This window comes from Panthera pardus, unplaced genomic scaffold, assembly GCF_024362965.1.
Source record: "Panthera pardus isolate Hobbes unplaced genomic scaffold, ASM2436296v1 HiC_scaffold_21, whole genome shotgun sequence".
Lineage (NCBI taxonomy): Eukaryota > Metazoa > Chordata > Mammalia > Carnivora > Felidae > Panthera > Panthera pardus.
This window is the reverse complement of record NW_026526777.1, coordinates 45,961,419-45,985,157: the sequence shown is the minus strand read 5'-3', so window position 1 is coordinate 45,985,157 and position 23,739 is coordinate 45,961,419. Positions and strand designations below refer to the sequence as shown.

General features: G+C 40.4%; 1 protein-coding gene across 3 annotated transcripts in view; it reads right to left on the bottom strand.

Annotated features, from left to right (window-relative positions):
- Positions 1-23,739, bottom strand: part of LOC109250327 (uncharacterized) — a 114,682-nt gene that overhangs the window by 56,538 nt on the left and 34,405 nt on the right. For 2 of the 3 annotated variants that reach the window (XM_053909189.1, XM_053909187.1), the window contains one exon: positions 19,280-19,460. The gene's annotated coding sequence lies outside the window, so the exon portion shown is untranslated. Of the gene's footprint in view, positions 1-19,279; positions 19,461-22,881; positions 23,046-23,739 lie in introns of those variants that run through there. The other variant, XM_053909191.1, reaches the window with a different exon arrangement.

Here is a 23,739-nt window from a genome sequence, read left to right as displayed (position 1 = left end):
AGGAAGGTAAGCTATGGTCAGCCAAAATGTGCCTGTATAATCAAATCATCTTTGTTTAAGTAAGGAAGAAGGAAATGCCAGTCCATTGCATCATGAGTCATTTAGTGAGTCATTTAAGCTATGTCAATAGCTTGTGTAACAAGAAAAAAAAATCTGTTGTTATTAAATTTTAGGGTAAGATTTGTGCCACATAGTTTAAAAATCAAGATCAGAGCTTTGTTGTGGTACATACAAACTACCGGCTCATTACTTCATGATTTCATGATTACATCTTATTACATTAGAAATATTTTTGGGGGCGCCTGGGTGGTTCAGTCAGTTAAGCGTCTGACTTCAGCTCAGGTCATGATCTCACGGCTTTTGAGATTCGAGCTCCGCATCAGGCTCTGTGCTGACAGCTCAGAGCCTGGAGCCTGCTTCGGATTCTGTGTCTCCCTCTGTCTCTCTGCCCCTCCCCTGCTCACACTCTGTCTGTCTCTCTCTCTCAAAAAATAAAGAAACATTAAAAAAAAAAATTTTTTAAGAAATATTTTTTCCTTTTATTTCTATGTCTGAAATATTAAGTCTTCATTTGGGAGCAGTTCTCAAATCTACAACAGCCCAAAACATAATAAAAATTTCTATTCTATCAAGCTGGTCATTATTCATTCCCTAGCTGAATGTTAAAAGAAACCTTTTAACTTCATTTGCAACGACCAGTATGAAAAAGGTAATCATATAGAAGATGTAAGGTCAAATCACTTGGTTTTTTAGAAGCACCAAGTGAAATCCAGTCTGAACAGTTGCATCAAATTGCCATTTGTATTTACCAAAATGTTGAAAGAGTACCCTACTGTATTTGCCATTTAAGTAATAAACATCATTCAGTTTTTATTATGTTTCAATTGCACCAAGGACTTCACATAAATTATCTCAGATATTCCTCAGAGTAATTTGGGGGATAAATATCATTATCTTTATTTTACAGATGAGGGAATGAAGGCTTAAGGAAATGAAATGTCAGAGCATTAAAGCCAGGCTTTGAAGTCACTTCTCTTAACCTCTGTGAGCACAGAAGTGTCACAGATAGAAGGTGAGCAGTTGTTGAATTCAGGAGAATAAAAACTTGCTTGTTCTAGCACAATCAAGGTAAGTGAGTTTCTACTTACCTGGTGACACTCTGGAATATCCATCAGGCACTCAATAAATGTATAGCAATGGACAGCTGATGGATCAAGCCTGGAATTCTACAAGATCATTATCAAAAAGAGAACAGTTTGATTGTGCTAGCAATTATGTCTGGTAGGCAGAAAGGGCGTTATTATCCTTGTCTTACAAAGGAGTGTTTACAGAAACACAAGGAGAGTAAATAATTTACAGAAGGTCACACAGCCAGTAAGGAAAGAAGCACGGACACACATGCCCACCTGTAGGTTTTCCAAAACCAAGTTGAGTGTTCTTCCCACAGTACCACACAGCCTTCCCAAAGAGGGTGCTCTGTCTAATTCAGTGAGGGCCATTTATCTGTTTCACTTTGTTTCTTAGATTCTTAATGACATACCAAGATTATCTTGGACTTTCTTCCAATCCCAAATATTTTGTTCAGGTACAGATTTGTGATTTTCAGTATAGCCTTGAACTAGATGCCGCACCACTCTACTACCTGAAGGAGATGAACTGAACCCTCCTACCCACAGAACCTTGTGCACAATGAAGTAGTGATGTTATTAGTGCTTCAATATAACAGAAAGAGATGATCATTCACAGTGAGGCCCTGAAGCCCTTGGAAGGAATTTTGTAAATGTTTACTTAACAAGTAATTGAATAAACACAAACATAGTGATCACTTCTGGTTTGGCCAGTGGTCTCTGGGAGACATACACCAGGCTAGGTGTATATCATACGATCCAGTAGGTTTTAAGAAAATATTAAAATTTTTACATAAAATTTTTGTCATCTTTTTAAAATTTCTATTTTCTTTTATACTATATATGATATTTAACATAGTGGCTCATGTAAATAATTTATGAATAAATGTATAAATACATAAACATTAGTATTACATTATATAAAAGATTTTATTAATGGAGGTACATAGGGGCTCCCGGGTGGCTCAGTCAGTTGAGTGTCTAACTCCTGATTTGAGCTCAGGTCATGGGATTGAGCCCGGTGTCAGGCTTTGCACTGAGCATGGAGCCTGCTTGGGATTCTCTCTCTCTCTGCCTCTGCCCCTCTCCCCTACTCATGCCCTCTCTCTCTTTCTCTAAAATTTAAATAAATAAATAAATAAACAGACAAACAAAATTTGGATTTTAAAGAAATGGGGGTACATAATAAGGAAATTTGGAAGGTTCTGGTCAAGATCAAGTCAGCTGCCTTGCCCTCTGTGAGCCCCACAGGGTCTCCAAAGCACCTCATATAGTGGTTCTCAAATTTTAGTGGAGATTACAGGGGTTTCATCCCTAGATATATTGACTCAGTAGATCTGTGGCAGGATCCAAGAATCTGTATTTTTAACGAACAACCAGGTAATTCTGCTGCAAATGGCCTCAGGGGAAACACTAGCTAACAAGGCTGTAGGGTACTAAAGGATCATACCTTCCGCCAACCGTCACCTTTCAGATACTTCAATGTCATTTTGAGAACCAAGGGAATAAAAGTTCTAGGTAAGAATGAGTGCACACTGGTTATGGGCTCAATGCCTTGAAGAAAAAATATATACTGATAACAATAGTAACAATAATAGAATCAGCTACCATTTATTGAGCACCCACTTAGTATTAGATTATTTCTAATCATCACAATAATCCCACAAGGTTGCTATCAAAAGCCTAATTTGACAGGAGAGGAAATGGGTCTCAGCAGGATTAAGCAAGTTACTCAAGATTTTCCTTTCCTTTTCCTTAAAGTTTTGAGGCCTAGAAGAAGAAATTTTCTTTACAATTTCCCAAGAACCCACTGTCCCATTTGTGTGGGGGGCAATTAGGTTTATGATCTTGATCCTTTATCCACATTCAAATTCACATGCTTCAAAGGTTGCTGAGAATCACATTTCTGGTTTCTTCATTGCTAGTCACTATCTTGGCTTTCTTCATGTAAATGATCATCTTCTTCTGTCACATTAAAGCACTAATCACATCACTACGTCATCGAGTGTAAACATTCTCTTATGAGCTTGGAAAAGTCCACAGAGAGTTTATCTATACTCTACCGTATAATCTACCCACAAAGGTTAATTAAAGATGATGACTCTTTTAAATATATACACTCAAATATTTATGAAGAATTTCACTTCTCATGCTCTCAACTTCCATCTTTAAAATGAAAGGTTTGGGCTAAACACTTGCTCAAATCCTTCCATTCTAAATGTTTAAAAAAAGGATAATTTTTATAGCAGCACTCTCAACAATAGCCAAATTATGGAAAGAGCCTAAATGTCCATCAACTGATGAATGGATAAAGAAATTGTGGTTTATATACACAATGGAATACTACGTGGCAATGAGAAAAAATGAAATATGGCCTTTTGTAGCAACGTGGATGGAACTGGAGAGTGTGATGCTAAGTGAAATAAGCCATACAGAGAAAGACAGATACCATATGGTTTCACTCTTATGTGGATCCTGAGAAATGTAACAGAAACCCATGGGGGAGGGGAAGGAAAAAAAAAAAAAAAGAGGTTAGAGTGGGAGAGAGCCAAAGCATAAGAGACTGTTAAAAACTGAGAACAAACTGAGGGTTGATGGGGGGTGGGAGGGAGGGCAGGGTGGGTGATGGGTATTGAGGAGGGCACCTTTTGGGATGAGCACTGGGTGTTGTATGGAAACCAATTTGACAATAAATTTCATATATTAAAAAATAAATTAAAAAAAAAAAAGGATAATTTGGGGTGCCTGGGTGGCTCAGTTGGTTGAGCATCCAACTCTTGGTTTCAGCTCAGGTCATGCCTTAAGATTCTCTCTCTCTCCCTTTACCCCTCCCTCACTGCTCACGCACATGCTCTCTCTCTCTCTCTCTCTCTCTCTCAAAAAAAAAAAAAAAAAAAAAAGGCTAATTTACCAGTGCTTTCAGCAATGCATAACAGTCATTTATTTAAAAGGTTTCTCCTAGGGGCAACTGGGTGGCTCAGTCGGTTAAGTGTCCGACTTCAGCTCAGGACATGATCTCGTGGTCCGTGGGTTTGAGCCCTGCGTCGGGCTCTGGGCTGATGGCTCAGAGCCTGGAGCCTGCTTCCGATTCTGTGTCTCCCTCTCTCTCTGCCCTTCCCCCGTTCATGCTCTGTCTCTCTCTGTCTCAAAAATAAATAAACATTAAAAAAAAAAAATTTAGAAGGTTTCTCCTAGGGGTGCCTGGGTGGCTTAGTCGGTTGAGTGGACTTCAGCCCAGGTCCTGATCTTGCGGTCTGTGAGTTCAAGCCCCACGTCAGGCTCTGTGGTGACAGCTTGGAGTCTGGAGCCTGCTTTGGATTCTGTGTCTCCCTCTCTCTCTGCCTCACTCTATCTCTCTCTCTCAAAAATAAACACTAAAAAAAATTTTTTTTAATAAAAAATAAAAAAATAAAAGGCTTCTAATTTCAGTGCCATAGCCACCTCCTACCTTCCACGTCTTCCAATGTAGACTCGTTTCCTTTCCATGTTAAGGCAAGTTAGTCAGTCACCCTTGGGAAATCCATACTATCCCCAACTACAGTGGCTGTTAGAGGTATGAAGAAATGAAGCAACTCAGTGGTACCACGACTCTGTAAATCTCAAAAGTCCAATTCCAAAAGCAACACTAATTACAGTCCTGCCTTCTCTCTCAGATTGCTCACTTTGAGGGCACCTAGCTGCCTTATCATTAAGACACTCAAGTAGGCCCACAGACAGGTTGAAGGCAAAATGGAAGGATCTGAAGCCCCCAAACAACAGCCATGTGAATAAGCCATGTTGAGCCAATGATGCACAATCTTGGAAGTAGACCCTGGAGCCCTCAGTCAAGCCTAAAGATGACTGTAGCTCTGACTGACCCTTATTCTGCAACCTCATGTGAGATCCTAGGTCAGAAATACCCAGCTAAGCCATTCCCAAATTCCTGTCCCTCAGAAATCATGTGAGATAATAATGTTCATTGTACTCAGCTTCCACACACACAACAGCAATAACACTTCTAGGATTTGCCCCTGAAATAGAGTACCCAAACCACCCCCTCAGAAATTTGCCCTGGAAGGAAATCTGACCTGGACACCAAAACAATGTTTTATAATTGTATTTTGTTGACTCCTTCTCCTATTCCATTAACCCCCAAATGGTTATCAAGAATTAACATACCTCTTCCTTGTCACTGCCCTCCTGGATCTAATCAGGAGGGTAATGGTAAGTGCTGGGGCAGCAGGGAATGTGGTCTTTAACCATCAACTCATTGTTAAGTGTTGGCCCCCCATATCAAATCATTCTGACTCTGATCTATTACCAAGCTTATATTAAAGTGGCCTACATCTACATGGAATCTACCCACAATAAAGACAATATGACCACTGATCTCCAGTCTCTAGGACATTCTTAGAGTCTACAAGGAACTTATATTGGCCTATGTGGTCTGTTGGCTGGACATTCATGTTATTGGGCCATCATCTCTATCCTATTCTAATTTACACAAACAGGTGCCAAAGATGAACCTTGTTATTTAATTTTGGCCTGAAAGGAAGCAAGAAGGATTCTAATCATTCAAGCAAGGAATCTGTGAATCTTTGGACCTCACTGATACCTCTTTGTGACTGTAAATATGACCATTAATTTATTTGGCTGCTCCAGGATACCAGCGTAATAAGATAAAAATCAGCCTTGTTTTTACTTGCTCCATATGGGCCTGGGGGCATATGCTCACCACAGAGCTCATTCTCAGACTTCAAAGCAAATTCTATTGTGAAGAAGTGATGCATTCGGAACTGAAGAATGAAGCTAAATATACGCTAGTACATAATAATGGTTGAAAAGACTTTTTTTTTTAAACCTCCTTGTCTATGTTTTGCAAATCACAGGTTTTTAGTTTGAAATGCATGCTGCCCACATGAAATGACCCAGATACAATTTAATAGCCCTTTTGATAGGGGATTCTTCTATTTTACTGTCCTTCATCTTAAACAATTTGAAATGAGTTTCAAAAATATGAGCATTCAGTGATTCATTATCATTTAATTTCATTAACAAAAGGCAGCGTATGAAATGACTTTTGTTATTTTTAGATTTTAAATTTTTTAATGTTTATTTATTTTTGAGAGAGAGAGACAGAGTGTGAGTGGGGGAGAGGCAGACAGAGAGGGAGACACAGAATCCGAAGCAGGCTCCGGGCTTTGAGCTGTCAGCACAGAGCCCGACACAAGGGCTCAAACCCACGAACCATGAGATCACGACCTGAGCCGAGGTCCAACGCTCAACCTACTGAGCCACCCAGGTGACCCTGTTCTTAAATTTTAATGGTTGTTTCTTTATACCATAACACTTCCTTAATTGCTGGAAATGCAACATAGAGAAGCTGGGTTGTCTTCCTTTATCAACCTATTGGCACCCATCCACACCATTCCAAACAGCTTCAGGTTTAACCATTCTGCCACTAACTTAACTATGGGACACTGAGCCTCAGTTTCCCCAATTTTGCAAGTTTTGGGCCACATGGTGTTTAAGTTTCCTTTCTGTGGTAATATTCTGTAATGCCTCCCCAAAATGATTTTTAAAGAAAAGCTTGTGAAAAATTAACCCTTAAAATTACAGTTACAAAACTTAAGTAGAATAAAAACAGTCTAACCCAAGACACCTCTAGATAACCTTCCAACATGTCCTTTGATTGTCTGTGTCCTTTCAGAGAACACAGTCTCTTCCTTCCACCCTCTGGATCTCCTACTCTCCAAGGAAGGGCTTTCTCCCCAGTGGGTTCCTTGATTGAACAAATTTCAGGATGAACAGCTGAAAAAAAAGAACACTATAGCACTGCAATCATTTATTATAGGGGTTTCTAATCTGGTCATGACCATCCCAGAAGAACCATGAAAACAGAAGTGAACAGTTGTACATCTCTAGTTCCTATATATGTCATCCTCCTCTATTTGTCAAATATCTTCCCCTCCTTTGAAAATGTGACCATGTGAACCCTATTCTAGCTTGCCGTCCTATTCATCAGAGGTCACAACTGACCATCTGCAGACTTTATTCAGCCTACAGACATGTTTCCTTCATCCTCCACATTCTAGAAGGACCAACCATCCCAGTTTGCCCAGAACTCTCCCCATTTTAACACTCAAAGACCCATGTTCCAGGAGACAGCTCAGTCTCAGACAAACCAGGATGACTGGTCACCCAATTAAAAATGTTGGCCAATCAGGGCACTGGGTGGCTCAGTCGATTAAACGTCTGACTCTTGATTTCAGCTTAGGTCATGATCTCACACTTCATGAGATCGAGCCCCGCACCAGACTCTGTGCTGACAGTATGGATCCTGCTTGGGATTCTCTCTCTCCCTCTCTCTCTCTCTCTGCCCCTTCCCCACTTGTGCACATGCACATGTGCTCTTTCTCTCTCGCACTCTCAAAATAAAAAAATAAACCTATAAAAAAACAAAAACAAATATGTTGGCCCAAGAAGTTTAGGGTTTTTTAAGTTGCCAATATGCAGATGTCAGGTGGTTTCTCAGAAAAATCAAGACTTCTGGCTTCTCTTTAAAAAATGAAATGCCCTCTTTCATGGCAACAGTCAACAGGAGTTGAGTAACTGCTTCCCCATTAGATAAGTCATGTTATTTTTAGGGTCCCACAGGCCTTGGCACTCCACACTACTCCCCCTGAATGAGGCTGAACACCAGCCATTCATTATTACCCTTACTTGGGCTGTTGTTTTCCTTATGGTAAATTAGCAAGTGAAATGTTCCCTATATCTATGTGTCTCTCAGAAGGAGCAAAATGAAAGATCTACCAACAGGAGAAAACATTTTTGTGTGTGGAAGTGAAGAATATTCCCACCGGTTAATAGACATGTCCCTCTCACCCAGTACACAGCCAACTGGACCCTCTAGTCATTGAAGTCTGGACACACATAATAGGTCCTGTCATTTCTAGTTGATGGCTGGGGGTTTACTCAGGAATTTGGCAGTATTTTCCAATGTGCTCAGGCTGCCAGCACCCCGGAAAACATTATTAAACCATGTCTTAAATACTTGATCCTTCATGACAGGAACTCAATTTCTGTCGTTGCTTCTGCCTCATACAAAAATCAGATAAACCTTATTTTCCTCTCCAGAGATTTCTTGAGTTTCAGCCTCTCTAATTAATTTCTGTGCTTCATTAATCTTGAAGTCATCAAGGACTCTAGGCAAACACATATAACCTAGGGCTGGCAATCAATTTTAATATTCGTTCACATGGGAATATTTATAAAACGGTCATCTCCTACTTGAAACAAAAAAGGAAATCTTTACATTCTCATCTGTATTTGCGGGAAGTTAATCCTCATCTATAAATCCTGAACAAGGAACTAACCTGGAGAAAGCGGAGATTCTCAGCTTCACACAAGCAGGGATGGTGTGCCCCTTTTTTGGCTCATCATTTTAATCCCAGCAAACAGTACATGCCTGGCCCATAGTAAGCACTAGAGCAGCATTAATGGAATAAATGAATAAATGTGTGAGTGAATAAATACATGTTGCAGAAGAAAGGGTAAGCTTTGGACTTAGGGAGATACACAGTCAAATCCCAGTTTGCCATCCCAGCGCTGCCTGTTTATAGCCAGGTGTCTTTAATTAAGCAATTTCTCTAAGCCTCAGTGTCCACATTGGCACAACAGAAATAATATCTACACCTCAAAGGGAAGCTCTGGGGATTAAATCAGTGTTCAAGACCTAGTATACAGAAGGTACTCAAAAGGAGCAGCTGTTTAAAAAAGCACTTCACAAAGAGGGGTGCCTGGGTAGCTCAGTTGGTTAAGCGTCCGACCTCTGTTCAGGTCATGATCTCACAATCCGTGGGTTTGAGCCCCATGTCAGGCTCTGTGCTGACAGCTCAGAGCCTGGATCCTGCTTCGGATTCTGTCTCCCTCTCTCTCTGCCCCTCCCCGGCTTACATTCTCTCTCTCCTCTCTCTCTCTCTCTCTCAAAAATAAAAAACATTAAAAAAAATTTTTTTTAAAAAGTACTTCACAAAGAAAATTGAAAGGAGAGAATGGAAGAAATTCTTAAGCTATCTTTAAGTGTGAAGTACTTAAAAGGAAGAATTTAAAAGCTGCAGACTTTTAAGTTTCCTAAATGTGATAAAATTATTCTTAAAAGCATATTCTAAAATTTTGCTCAGGTTTTTCTGTATCTCTGCGTTTTTAGTTGAGCAAGGGCTCCCTAGTTATCACTTTATACCGATCCTATTTAGAGTTTTAAGCATGTAAAACAGATAAATCAACAGCACCTATCACTGCAATGAGGCTTTCTTTAACTACTGGAAAGCATGCAGGTGTAAAGTTAAGAATAAAAAGAATTTGTGGGTTTTTATTCTTCTAATAAAATGAATTCAATAATGCATATATATATTCACTGCATTGTATGAGATGGTTAATGTACACAGTATATTTTACAAAAATAGATTCATTCAAATAAATACACCCTTATGGATTTCAAATAAAAAAAAATTAAGTAATGGATTTCTTGCTTAGCCAACACCAAAACTGCCAGTCTGAGATTCTGTGTAATTTAAGCCTTTTCTATGACTTGGGATCAACCACTGCCCTAAACTGGAAATAAATGTACATGGCCAGCTTTGAAAAACATAGCTGAGCAATCTCACGTTTTTTGAGCTGTGAGGTATAAACAGTTCAGACCTCCAGGAGATCTCAGATCATGGCTTTATTGAGCCTGGCTTGTCTGAGACTGATGCTTTAGGACTGTGATGCTATTCACAGTAGCAAACATGCTACCGCATCTTTGGGGAAAAGTAATTATTTCTGAAGTTGTATGAACACTACCCATTAGTACCATGTACAAAAGACTCTCAACTATTTGGCTGATTTTTAGTGTGACCTTATTGCCTGGCAGATACAAACTTGAAGATTCACCGACTCTGCTATCACTCGTCTCTCCACCCTACCTTACCACCACACCTGGGTTATAGGTAGGCTGGCCCTCAACGTTGACTCGCACCTCCTTCCAAAGTGCCTTCTTGTGTTTCTGAGACTGGAAAGTGAAAAGCCACATCTCCCAGACCGCCCAGCAGCCAAAGTTTTAGTTCTAATTCGTTCCACTAATCAGAAGTACTGGCACAAGAGCTGGAAGATCAAGTGAGCTGGAGCACAAGCTTTGGCCGTTTTGCTTTCTTTTGGCCGACGCTGAGGTGGCCATATCTGGTTTTTCTGGGGCAGTTTCCTGATTGTGACAGCTCCTGATAGTGCTGACCTTCTTCTCATGCTAGCTTTGTGATCCTGACAGTGATGGCTTGGTCTCAGAGCCAGCAGCTGGCACCTCAGCTTCCTGGTGCAGTGGGAAAGAGGTCTCCTGAACAAACAGCAGTCTCTCCGTTGGTGGTCCAGGCAGTGCGTGGCTTTCCAGGTTGTTCTTAAAAGCTCAACCTGGAGGCTGTTTCTTCAGCCCTCTCAGGGATTCTGTAAGCCACATACTGTAGTTAATCCCTTTCTGCTTAAGCCAGCTAAAATGGATTCTATTCTTTGCAACTGAACCCTGACAGACACAACCCTTAACTCCTAACTACTGAGAATCTCTTCCGTGCTGAAATTGCTTGGGAGATAGGATTATTCATTCAATCAGCACACAAACCATGGGCCTGGAACTGTTCTAATTATGGGACTGCCACGATAAATAAGGCAGATAAGGTCGAGGGCTCAGAGAGCATTCTTTTAAGAGAGAAAGACAGAAATTCACCATGTAAACAAAGAATAATTCAAAATATGTGAAACGAACAATTTCAGATATAAATGTAATGAAGAAATGAAATCACAGTAACATGATAAACTCTGCAGGCAAGGAGAGTCATGTTGGGTAGGGTGATCAGGGAAGGCCACTTTGAGCAAGAGACATTTGAGTAGGAACCTGAGTAACAAGCTGGGGTCTACCCTGTGATGACTTGTGGATAGAGCTTTCCAGAAGCAGGAACTGAAAGAAAAAGACAGGAAGGTGAGAATGAGCTCAGGATGAACAAAAGGCAGAAGAAAGGGTATGACTATAGCTTAATGAGGACAGAGAGACAGGACAGGAGCCCATCTCATTTATTCATTCATTCATTAAATATTTGCTAAGCAGTTACTATGCACAGGGCTCTAATCGAATTACTACAGTGAACAACAGAGACACAAATTCCTGTTCTCCTGGAGGTTATATTCTAATGGTGGAAAAGGAAGGTAAATAAACAGGTAAAATATATATTGTATTAGATCAGTGTTTCTCAACCAGGGATGATTTTGCTCCCTAGGAGATATTTAGCAATGTCTGGAGATAATTTTGGTGGTCACAACTGGGGAGGGAAAAAAAAGGGTTACTAGTATTTAGTGAGTAAGACGCCAAGGATGCTGCTAAACATCCTACAAAGCACAGAGTAATCCCCAATAACAAAGAATTACGCCAAAATGTCAACAGTGCCAAGGTGGAGAAACCCTGTATTATGTGGTGACAAGAATTATGGAGAAAAAAGGTAGAGAAAGGTGATAGGGAAAATCAGGGGCAGGGCATAGGAGGGCAGGGCACAGAGGCAGTTCAGGGAAGAATGCAATAAGAATATGACATTTGAACAAAAACCTGAAAGAGGCAAGGCAGTGTGCTGTGAGGATATCTACAGAAAGAACATCGCAGGACAGGAAAGAGCAAATGCAAGGGCCTCTGGAACAAACACGTTTGGCAAACTCCAGGGTAGCAAGGAGAGTGATATGGCCTAGTGAGCCATGGAAGAGAAGCAGAGATGAAATTGAAAAGGCTACCAGGGCCCTGAGTTTCTGCTTGTGCTCTGAGCGATCAAGAATCAATTACTAACTCAGATCAGTTAAAGAGCTTTGGGCGGAGCAGTGACACAATTTCTGACTTCTGACTTCGTTTGCAACTGGATCACACTGGCTGCTGTTTGGGAAATGATTCATAAGTGAACAAGGGCAGACAGCAGGGAGACCAATTAGGTCACATTTAGTGGATTGCGACAGAAAGAGAGGCGTAAGGATGACAAGGAAACTGTGACATGAGCAAGCGGAAGGTCTGAGTCTCTGCGTACTGTGATGGGAAGAGTAGGGGGAGGTGGGGGAGATTAGGCATTCTGTGTTGGACATGTTGAGTCTGAGATACCTACTAGAAATCCAAATGAGAATGTCACCCACAGTAGAATATGAGTCTGGATTTTGGGAGAGAAGCCTGAGCATGATATGTAAATCTATTGGAATCAATGAATAGACGGTACCTAAAGCCACAGGTATACAAATCACTAAGGAACTGAGTACGGAGAGAAGTCTGAGGACTGGAGAGCTAAGCAGGGCCCAGGTAATGCAGAATATTTATCAAACTGCTACATATATATGGTCCAATATTTTGCTAGAAAAGACAAGTCATCATTTTAAATAGGAATCCTGCTTATAAAATGTATTTTTGTTTAACCTTAATATTATCATCTTTCAAATCAGTTCTCAAAAGTAGATAATTGGTGCTATAAATTCCTTAAGAAAAGCCTAAAAACATGACATTTAAAGTGACAATATCATAGGTTACTGAAATTGTTAAAGAATTCCATATTTAGACCATAAAAATCACCTAATCTGAATCCAGAATATTAGGAATGGCAAAACTGAGGCCCCACAAGCCAGATCATTAACTAGTGTGACTTTAGAGTGCCATTTGCCCAAAGTCACATGGCTAATTAGGGGCACAACCAGAATAAGTAGCTTAATCTATTTCTTATTCTTACACTCTTCCCACTTTGCCAGGCTGAGAAGTCAACTCAAAATAAAGAAGAAACTCCTCTGGAATAGTATCAGGGAAGAAATTTGATTTGTTTGCAAATATTTCATATTCAACAAACTCGTCCTATAAACAGCCCATAGCATGAAGCAATGCACCTCTGTATCTGTAGAAGAATAAGAATCTATCTTGTGCACTGAACTCAACAACGAAACACTAACCCTGTTTGGGAAGGCAAAATAAGCCCTCTGGCAACTAGCCCTGTTGCCCTAGCAGCTAGGAGGAAGGTAAGGAAGTGAGTCAACATGGGGATGTGAGTTGGTTAGCCCAAGATTTTGTTCCTACCCTGCAATAAACAAGCCAACATTGAGAAAGCTGGTATTTACCCTTGATGGGCTATCCCATGGGTGCTGTTGGTGCAACAGTAAGAGAATTAAAAGTGTCTCTGTGCTTTGCCCACTCTCCTTTCCATTATTGTCTCAAATAACACTCACAAATATATACATTTATTTCCATGGAACAAAGCAAAGTGGATTGCTATGGCTCCATTAGACACAAAGGAATAGAAACATCAGAAGGGGAAGTGAGCTGGCCCAATCACCTTATGAGTCAGTGGTGGAAGAGACAGCATTCTATCCTGAAGGTTAGCCACTGACCATATCCCTCCTCTGTTCTCAGTAAGCAAACCCAGAGAGACATAGCAGAGCTGGGTCTGGACTAGCCCAGGGAAGGGGGAGATGAACAAAAGAGCTTACTTTCAGGCAGTGAGTAACCCAAATAGCACACCCAGAGAATGCAAATCAAAAACCCTCAGACTTCAAACCTCTGCTGTGTATGCCAAGGCTCTCCCTCTTAGATGATCTTTGGATTCTATAGGACAAAATCTGGGCTACTTGCTTTTTTTGTTCCTTTTTAAAAAAGTTCCCTTAAAAAAAGTCTCCTCTGGACATTTTTTCAAAATAAGTATGGTTTAAAGTTGCTTTCTGGAATTCTATTTACTTCCTCCATTCAGTAGAAGATCACTCTGGGGACAGGAAATCTGATTTAGTAGGAACCTTCTGTTGAAAAAGAGAACTACTAACATCTTTGAAAAATCAAAGGGTGCAATAATACATTCCCAAAGCAAATCCTTTAATGGAAAAGTCCCTACTGCTGTCTTCTGGGAAATAGAGTCCTTAAGAAAGTAATCTGAATTCTACCGCATTATTTCTCCATGTGATAGAATTTTGCTTATTTTCTAGGCCATTCTTGGAAAAGTCTTTTCACATTTTACTCACACTTTAAGGCTAAGCTCACATGCAATCTCTTCTCTGAAATTTCCCTGATTATTCCTTTCAGGCAAAGTGTATCTGTGCCTAAATTCTTCCACTAGACTGGAATGTCCTTAAAGCCAGGATTCTATTCTTTATTCAATCCTGTACTCTCTCTATAGTATCTAGCAAGTACTTTTGCACAAAAGTAGGGAAATCTAGAAGGAAAAGTTTACTTGCCAACCACATTGAAGGGGATATTGCTAAAAGATTTTAAATATGTGAGTGGAAAATGTAAATATGCCCAGAAAGGCCACTACCAAAATGGGTACTTTTAAATACATTGCATGTCATGATAGGTGGTCAAGTAGAAAGTGGATGATAACTCTTGAGAGATGCTATCGAGGCGTTCTTAGGGTAGATGGGGAGGTAGATCAGATGGCCTTTAAAGCCTTTCCAACTCTAGATTTCAAAATGATTTGTTTTTTATTTATTTATTTATTTATTTATTTATTTATTTATTTATTTTATTTTAGAGAGAGAGCACAAGTAGGGGAGAGGGGTAGGGGGAGAGGGAGAGAGAGAGAGAGAGAGAGAGAGAGAGAGAGAATCTTTATTATTATTTTTTTTAATGTTTATGTATTCTTGGGAGAGAGGGGGACAGAGTGCAAGTGGGGATGGGGCAGAGAGAGAGGGAGACAAAGAATCCGAAACAGGCTCCAGGCTCTGAGCTGTCAGCACAAAGCTTGATGTGGGGCTCAAACTCAGGAACCGTGAGATCATCACCTGAGTTGAAGTCGGATGCTTAATGAACCGACTGAGCCACCCAGACGCCCCTAAGAGAGAATCTTAAGCAGGCTCCATGCTCAGTGTGGAGCCTGACACAGGCCTCAGTTCCATGACCCTGGGACCATGACCTGAGCCGAAATCAAGAGTCAGACACTCAACTGACTGAGCCACCCAGGTGCCCCTTCAAAATGATTTTTAAAAGGTTTTGCCTTAACTGAATATTACTACTTAACTATTGCCTCCATGGATGCTACCTCTACAGCAAGCAACTCTTGAAGCTTTTCCAAACAGCCTGATTAAAACACCCGGTTTATAGCTTCTAAGGAATGCATCCTAGGAACCTCCTAACTTTGATGTAATCCCATCCTCACTTCACTTGGTCATCACAGAGACCCATGGTTCAGGAAGTTTACAGAGTGGTTGGAAACTAGACCCTTTAACTCTCAACCCCAGATTCAGGAATTCAAGTTTATGTGCCACTTTTGTACTCACTTGCTGGGTGTCCTTGATCTCTGCAAGCGTAAGTCAGATCCAGAAGCGAGTCTAAGAATGATTATCCCAATATTTACCATTGCTGCTCTTTCTCCATCTTGTCAGTGGGGAATACTGAATGGACTTTGGTTATCACCGTTCTTGCCCAATAAGTGCCAGATTAATGGCACAGAGAAAAGGTGGAAACATGCTCCTCAAATATGCCACACTTCCTGCTGATTAGTGCTCTTTAAGGTAACATCACTGTCTGGAAATATGCACAAAATACTGTTGAAAGAGACTATGCCTAACACTATGGAGTAAGTGGGATTTCAGACATCAGTGGGGTTTGGAGACTAAGTTAGCAAGAGTACTTCACTATTGTCTGTCTGTCTACCAACCTGTCTACATTCTAATCACAGCATGTATCACAATAATGTTGGTCCCTATGTGTCGTAAAAGCAAATTTATATAAAGAAAACAGCTGAAGGGATGCAAATTAATCAGGACCCAAATAGCAATATTATAATATGGTAAGCTATTTCTTTATCCTAATTTTTTTTTCTAATTTGAAAGAAAAACTTATAAAGCAAAAAATACCATAACAGACCTGTCACATATTTCTTTTTACCAATCAACTTCACAATATAAGTCTTTTTGTAAGATTAATACAACTTTCCCCAGCTAGAGGTTATTATTGTCGATATAAGGATAAATAAACACCTCCATAGTAAATCCCGAAGTATAATTATCACAAATTACTTAAAGTAATTTCAGCTAGTAGAAAAACAAGTTCTCCATTTGAAAATGATCTGTGATGTTTTCAAGAGCTTCTGTGGCCTCAGTGGGAAAATAGGATCTGTCTGAGTATCTGTGGAAGTAGTAACAGTCCAAAACAATCAAACGACCTCCTATGGTAAACAACGCAACAAATGAGAGCAAGACCATTACTGCTTGTAAAGACTTCTAAAAAGACTTCTCCCGTGATATCATTGTCAAACACCAGAAGATATGATGTTGATGCATTGCTTATATATGAATATAATGAAAAAGCATATCCTAAAAGGGTTGTAATGAATATAGCAAATGGCTGAAACCCTGTTATGAGGAGTAAAGATTTATGTATATATGTATATATGAATGTTTTTATTCATCCATTCCTTCATTCGTTTATTTATTTTCTATATATTTCCAAACCCTCCTTGATTTCCCTGTAAATACCAGCTTTAGGCTTCTATAGCATAGCACATGGTGGTTCTTTATTAAATAGTTGCCAGGTTGAATTTAAATCAAATATCTACCAAATCTGGTTAATCAAACACTACGAATTTACTCTTATGCTGACCTAAAATGAAAGACGTCAGGCATCTCACCTCAATTGCTATAAACCTGGTGAGTTTATTCTGAGACAGATGACCAGAATCAGATGAGTTACAGGACCCTCAATAATTCATTGTGAGGCTATAAAGGAGGAATCCCATCCCTTCATTTTCCTGATGAAAATCACTGACCACAGCATGGAAAAATCCCAAACTCAGCACCTCTGCTTTCTTTAACCAGTCTTGCTGGCGTCCTGGCAGACCAATTTGGAAACCATGATTAATCCTCTGGTAAACAGAAAATAGGCTCTGGAGCCAAGAGAAGCCAAACCTGAGTCACTCTCTGGAGACTCTACCCTTAGCCCATTTAACTCTACCTCCTCCTCCAGGAGCTGGCTAACTTGCCTGGTAATTTTTAGCAAACAGAAAGGTCTTTCCTTGGTGACAGAAGAGCCCAATGAAACAGAGATGAAAGTGTCACTGTCACTGACCACGAGCTGGTATAACCCACATATATGCAAGGGTTACCATGTCCTGTATGGTTCAAATGAAATTGGCTGGAACCCCAAGATACATGGAATGGAAGACCCAATATCCTGCCCAATTTCTCCTGGGGTTGGGGGGAAGGAGGACAAGGTACCTAGATGGCTCTGACTTAATTTGGTCTGCCATCCACCTCACCACCACAGAAGAGCTACCATTGCTGTTGCCTCATGCTAGACATGACCCTGCTTCATTCACACACACCCCTCACTTTATGTGCCTTCCCAAATATCACTGACTCAAGGCTCTCGATATAACTAACTTTTATGGAAGATTCAAGGCAATGGAGAAGACTTACATGGAAGCACCAAAAATAATTTAAAAGTGAAAATAGAGGCAACTGAGTGGCTCAGTCAGTTAAGCTTCCGACTTTAGCTCAGGTCTTGAGCTCATGACCCGTGAATTGGAGCCCCGGGTCAGGCTCTGTGCTGACAGTTCAGAGCCTGGAGCCTGCTTCAGATTCTGTGCCTTCCTCTCTCTCTGACCCTTCCCCACTCACGCTCTGTCTCTGTCTCTCAAAAATGAATAAATGTCAAAAAAATTAAGTAAAAATTAAATAGCTCTGTTCTTAAAAGCCCTTCAACCACCCTCACCCCCAGAAGTTTCTTACCTGGGGTCCTTTCTCCTCAGCCTCTGGCCTCTGCTCTCGCTTTCTCTTCTCTACTTCCTCCCTCCCCTTCTTTCTCCTGCTAGCGCCTTCCCCTAAATTCTGTCCCTTTATTATGTAAGTGTTACTTTGATTTCCCTGTCTATTTGCAGACTTTGTCTTCATCTTGTCCTAAGAAGAACTTTATGAGCAGGTATTCAAATACATTTATACACACCTACACACTTGGATGAGCACACATGCGTGCGCACACACACACACCTGTGATACTCAGAAAATACAAGAGCTGGGCTATAAGTTCCCAGGAGCTATGTCTATAGAACTAGAATAGGAGAACTTAAAGAAAGAGAGGGTTTTAAGTTGTGTTTTAATTTTTTGGTAGGAGTATGGCCTTTCCCTTACTTTTCTAGGGTGTAATGCTCACTGGAAAGATTAAAGATTCTTGACTGCTATGTCACTCTGAAGCCCAGTGGGCAAGCCAGCTCCTATTATTCAGCACACAGACCCTGTGCTTCTGACAGCTCAGGTTATGGCTTCCCCCAGGTCCACATGCTGTTGCAGCATCTACACTTTTGCTCACTCGCTCTCACCCCGGCCACACACACACACACGCACACACATGCACACACCTATTGCCTCCTGGAATGCTTTTCCACATTTCACCTCTCTGAATCGGATCCATTCTTCAAAGTTTTTCTGCATAAAGTCTCCCAGATCGTGGCCTCTGAGTTTATTCTTTCTCTGACTACTCATTTCACTTGCATAGGTATTCCTCCCTATTAGTGACTTGCATTCTCTGAGGGCAAGGACTTTTGTCCAGCCCTTTCTACAAAGACCCATATTAACTAGCACCATCATAGACATACAAAAGATGCTTAGCAAGTGGTCGATGGAATTAAACAGACCACAAGACCTTTGAACCACAGTGTAATTAACCACCGCATAATTAACCACAAATATTAACACACCTTTTTGAGGAAACCCAGATCCATGGAAATAGCACTGAACAGCACATTTTAGCAGTTGCTAATCTCAAATCCAATAGTTACCCTTTTGGTGACCCTGAGTCAGTCATTTAACTTTTGTGAGCATCATTTTTTTTCTTATTTGTAAAATAGGAAAAAAACACCTGTGGGGCCAAGCTCCCCTAGTAGTTGTTAAGGATTAAATGTAAATACAGTGCCCCCCCCCCTTATCTATAGGGGATATATTCTAAAACCCCCAGTGGATGCCTGAAACGATGAATAATACCTAACCCTATATATACTATGTTTTCCTCTACATGGACACCTATAATAAAGTTTAATTCCTAAATTAGGCACAGTACGAGATTAACAACAATAACAATAAAATAGAGCAGTTATAACAACATGTAACAAAAGTTATGTAAAAGTGCCCTCTCTCAAAATATCTTCTTGTACTGTACTCACCTTTCTTGTGATGACGGAGAGGATAAAATGCCTCCAGGATGAGATGAAGCGAAGCGAACAGTGAACCACGCAGACGCAGGTGTTGTGATGTAAAGTTAGGCTACTATTCACCTTCCAATGATTCGTCAGGAGGAGGATCATCGGATTCCTGACCGCTGTTGCCGGCAATGGCTGATGGCAACTGTGGAAGCAAAACTGCGGATAAGGCGGGATTACTATATATATGAAAAAAAAAAAAAAAAAAAAAAAAAAAATATATATATATATATATACATATATATATACACACAAAAATATATATGTATACGAAAAATATATATATATGAAAATAAATATATATATGAAAGTGATCTGAGAAGCATTGTGCGCAAGAGAAATAAGTTATTACAAGTATTACGATGTCCCAGGTATTATAACAAAGAGCTCTAAATTTTTATCAAGTAGCATAGATTACAGATAGAAAATCTTCTCATATTTATTCTGAAGCGTTTCCCGTAAATAAACAGGAATACGTACTTTCCAAGAGCATTTTTTTTATCCGTAAAGGAAGATTTATTACAGCTCTGTAACCTCATGCAAATCTTACCTATAAGCAAAATATCTCCTGGTTGTTTTTTTTTCTTCCACCCAACAGGATTTGTTTCATTTCCTGCAGGGTTAGCTATCACAAGAAAATCAAGGAATGTAAAGGCCATCTTGGATGCTAACATTATGAAAATTATTACACATTAACACTCAATAACAAACTGTTAGGAAAATGTTTTAGGTGTGGCAAATTTTACTAAACACAAAAGAATAGTTTTAGAATTTTAAAATAATAGCAAGCATATTTTCTTATTATAAGAATTTAGTGAATTTTTAAGTACTTTATCCTACAGTCTTCTTGAGTGTGTATTAGTCCCTGTGGCTGCTGTAACAAATTACCACAAACTTGGCAGCCTAAAACAACAAAAATTTGTTGTCTTACTGTTCTAGACACCAGAAATTTGAGAACCATTTTGTCAAGCTGAAATCAAAGTGTCATCAAAGCCATCCTGGCCCCCCATCCACAGGCTCTGAGGGAGAGTCCATTTTTGGTCTGCCAGCATCTGTGTGGCTGTAGGCATTCCTTCACTCCTGGCTCCTTCACTCCAGTGTCTGCCTCCTGCGCACATAGCAGCCTCCTCTTCTGCCTAATATAACTGTCTCTGTCTTATGAGGATACTTGTGATGGCATTGATGTCCCACTCAGATAATCCAGGATAATCTCTTGTCTCAAAATCTTTAATCACATCTGCAAAGACCCTTTTTTTCCAGATAAGGTAATATTCACAGGTGCTAGGGATTAGAACGTGGATCTTTTTGGGGTGCCATGTTCAGTCTAGCACACAGTTCTCAAACTTCAGCATTTATCAAATCATCTAGGAGGCTTGTTAAAACACATATTGCTGAAACCCACTTCCAGAGTTTCTGTTCAGTAAGTGGGGGATGGGGCCTAAGATTTTGAATTATTAGCAAATTCTCAGGTGATGTTGCTACTGCTGTTGGTGGTCCCAAGCTCACACTCTGAGAACCACTAGCTTAACCAGGTCCCACTTGCTATCTAATGCTTGAAAAATTATCTTCTTGTTTAATTTCCCCACCTCAAGCTGTATGTCATCAACTTTTCATAGGCCTTCTGTACATATTCTAACATCACACATGTTGGCAATAACAGCACAGCTGACACCTGTTTCTCTTAGATACTGCCATGCTTTCTTCTATTAGGGTTCTGCAGTGAGACATATCCAGAGATCAAATTTTTTCTTCCATGGACTCATTTGGTGCTCCCATTGGTTTCAGTGAGAGAAAGCATAGGATTTAACAACACACACTCCTTAGTTCAGCAGTCAAGGGGCTCCATAATATGACTTTAAGTCATGCCTCCCACTAGATTACTTGCAGGTCCCCAAGCACCTTCTGCACACCTCTCCCAAGTGGGAGACTTCCACATGTGGTTTCAGCCAGAGAAAGTATCTGCTCATCACCTATCCAAAGTTCCATCTATGTTTATCAGACCTCTGATCCTCCATGAGGTCCAAACCAACTACCTAGCCTTTTCTGTTCAGATCAACCTGGTCTCTCCCTCTGCACAGAACTTTCTATAGCACTTCCTTTGCTTTTGGTGATAACACTATTCTCTTTTGAATCCATGATTACCTAAGCACGTTTTAATCCCTCCATGTCCTATAAACTTCTTAAGGGCAAAGATTATTTCTTGTTCGTTTTTATTTCTTTTGTGGCACCTAGTACAGTGATAAGTGTTTGTACAATTAGCAACAGAATTTTGTTTGCTGTTTCGCCCTTCCTATCTGCTCTAATCTCTTTGCAGTTAAAAGGTACACAGGTGCAGAAGTTGTGTTTTGCTTTGGTGACCCCACACCACACTTCTTTGGGGGAACTGCTCCTACCTCATCCCAACTGTGTGGTTCTGATACTGATTGCTAATCACAGTACCCCATCACATAACGCAGACTACTCCCTACCTTTCCCACAGACATGATCCCCTTTCTCAGGATTTTTTAACTGAGGTCTAGAGAAATGAGGCTTCTCCTTTCAGGGAGAGAAGCTGGGGGATATGTCAGCCTTGTGAGGAAAGCGGGCTTGAGAGAATGAGATTAGCATACAAAGAGATATAATGGTGTGTAAAGGGAGATGTGAGTCCTTGTGCCATCAAATCCCCAGGCAGGCTCTGTAGTTCCTGCCTCTCTGGCAGTTAGTTATATTATATGAGTGTATATGGTTGCCATTTTGTCTACTCTGGTCCAAGTTAGAGTCTGTCACTTGCAGCCAAGAGTCCCGACTACTCTGAAAGGCAGAAGAACTCATAATCCTTTAGTAATTCGTGCAAGAAAAGCAATACCTCCACTGTCCTGATCAGAGTTTCTAACTCCCTGTGTATATTGCACCACACACTGACCTTGAAGACACTAGGTATAATGGAAAACTATATATAAGTAATTGTTGTGAACCCAAGGCAGTAGAAAAATAAAAACAGAAAAGTCCAACTCTTTCCCTTCAGGAGAAATTTTCACAGGAATCTTGGTGAGGGAGGCCAATATTCTTAGTTTTACGTTGGATAATTTTAAAAGATAAAAGCCAGAGAGGTCACATAGCCTGGTTCTCTCTTTCAAGAAACTTAGATCTAATAGAAGAGGGAGACATATAAACAAATTAAAAACAAAGTATATGAATACTGGGGTAAGAGTACAGACAATGTGCACCATGGGGCACAAAGGAGTGGGTATTTCAAGCTGGAGGCATAAGAGAGAAAGGACTGACTTTATGGAGGTAGCAATTCTTGTATCCGGTTCCTCAGGGTGAAGACAGCCTTATAACATCAAACTTGTTCTTGCTAAACTTCTGTTCCTTCACATGAATAGCATTTATCATTCAGTCAACAAGCATTTATAAGATACCTATACAGGTGAGTATATAGGTGAGTTAAGTAAGACAAGGATCCTTTTCTCAAGAAGCTCATTATAGAAAGAGACAGAAAACCTCAACTTTTAAAGTACAACATGGTTTGAAGATAAAATGATAGGGTGCCTAGGATTTTCTTCCCCCAAAATGGATGGGGGACAGGAAGGGGGTGGGGGAAGTGATGAAATAAGGCTCACCATGAGATGATAATTGTTGAAATGAGGTGTGGTGGCTTTGCAATGTGTCAACTTGGCTAGACTGAACTTCATTTCCCAGAATTCTCTTCCCTCTGTGTTTCTGGTTAGGGTGACCCACAGGAACCATTCTTGTGTGGAATACGGGGAAGGGAAGTAAAGCTGCAGTTATTTTTATAGCCATACATATTGTCATTTATCTGCTCGTTCACCAGATAAGCATGAGACAGTGGATAGGCCTGCATCTGTTCCACCTACTCCCTCCAGTTTCTCCAACTCCAGACCAAGGTGCATGTATCTAGCTCTGTGATGAAGAGACCCGAGTTCAGTAGGACACCCACACTACCAAGGTCAGAGGCAAGATGAGTTTCAGTCCATCCTCCACCTTCCCAGCTCCATCTTGTTCTTGCTTTCCTCCACTTTACACCCATCTTCCCTTCCTCACTGCCTGCCCTGGGCACTTCAAATTCCAGCCTTACAAACACCATTTAACCAGGTCCCACTATTGCATGATTGCATATGTACAAACATACACACATATATATGTACGCAGGTATCCCCCACTTTTGAAAGTGTGTGTAATGCCACGTTGCTTTGACAAAAGACCTACATTAGTACCTATTTTTTCTAACCAAAAGAAATTCTAAGAGGATTTTTGCTTTTACAAAAAAAAAAAAAAAAAGGCAAAAAGCAAAAATAATGTTCAGGGTTTGTTTTTCAGGGAGCCATTACAGAGGCAGTGTGCACCACAAGCAGCGAGAGTGGCACCGCTAAGCTCCTTCCCTGGGGAACCACACTCAGCATCAAGCTGCCATAGGTTTGAAC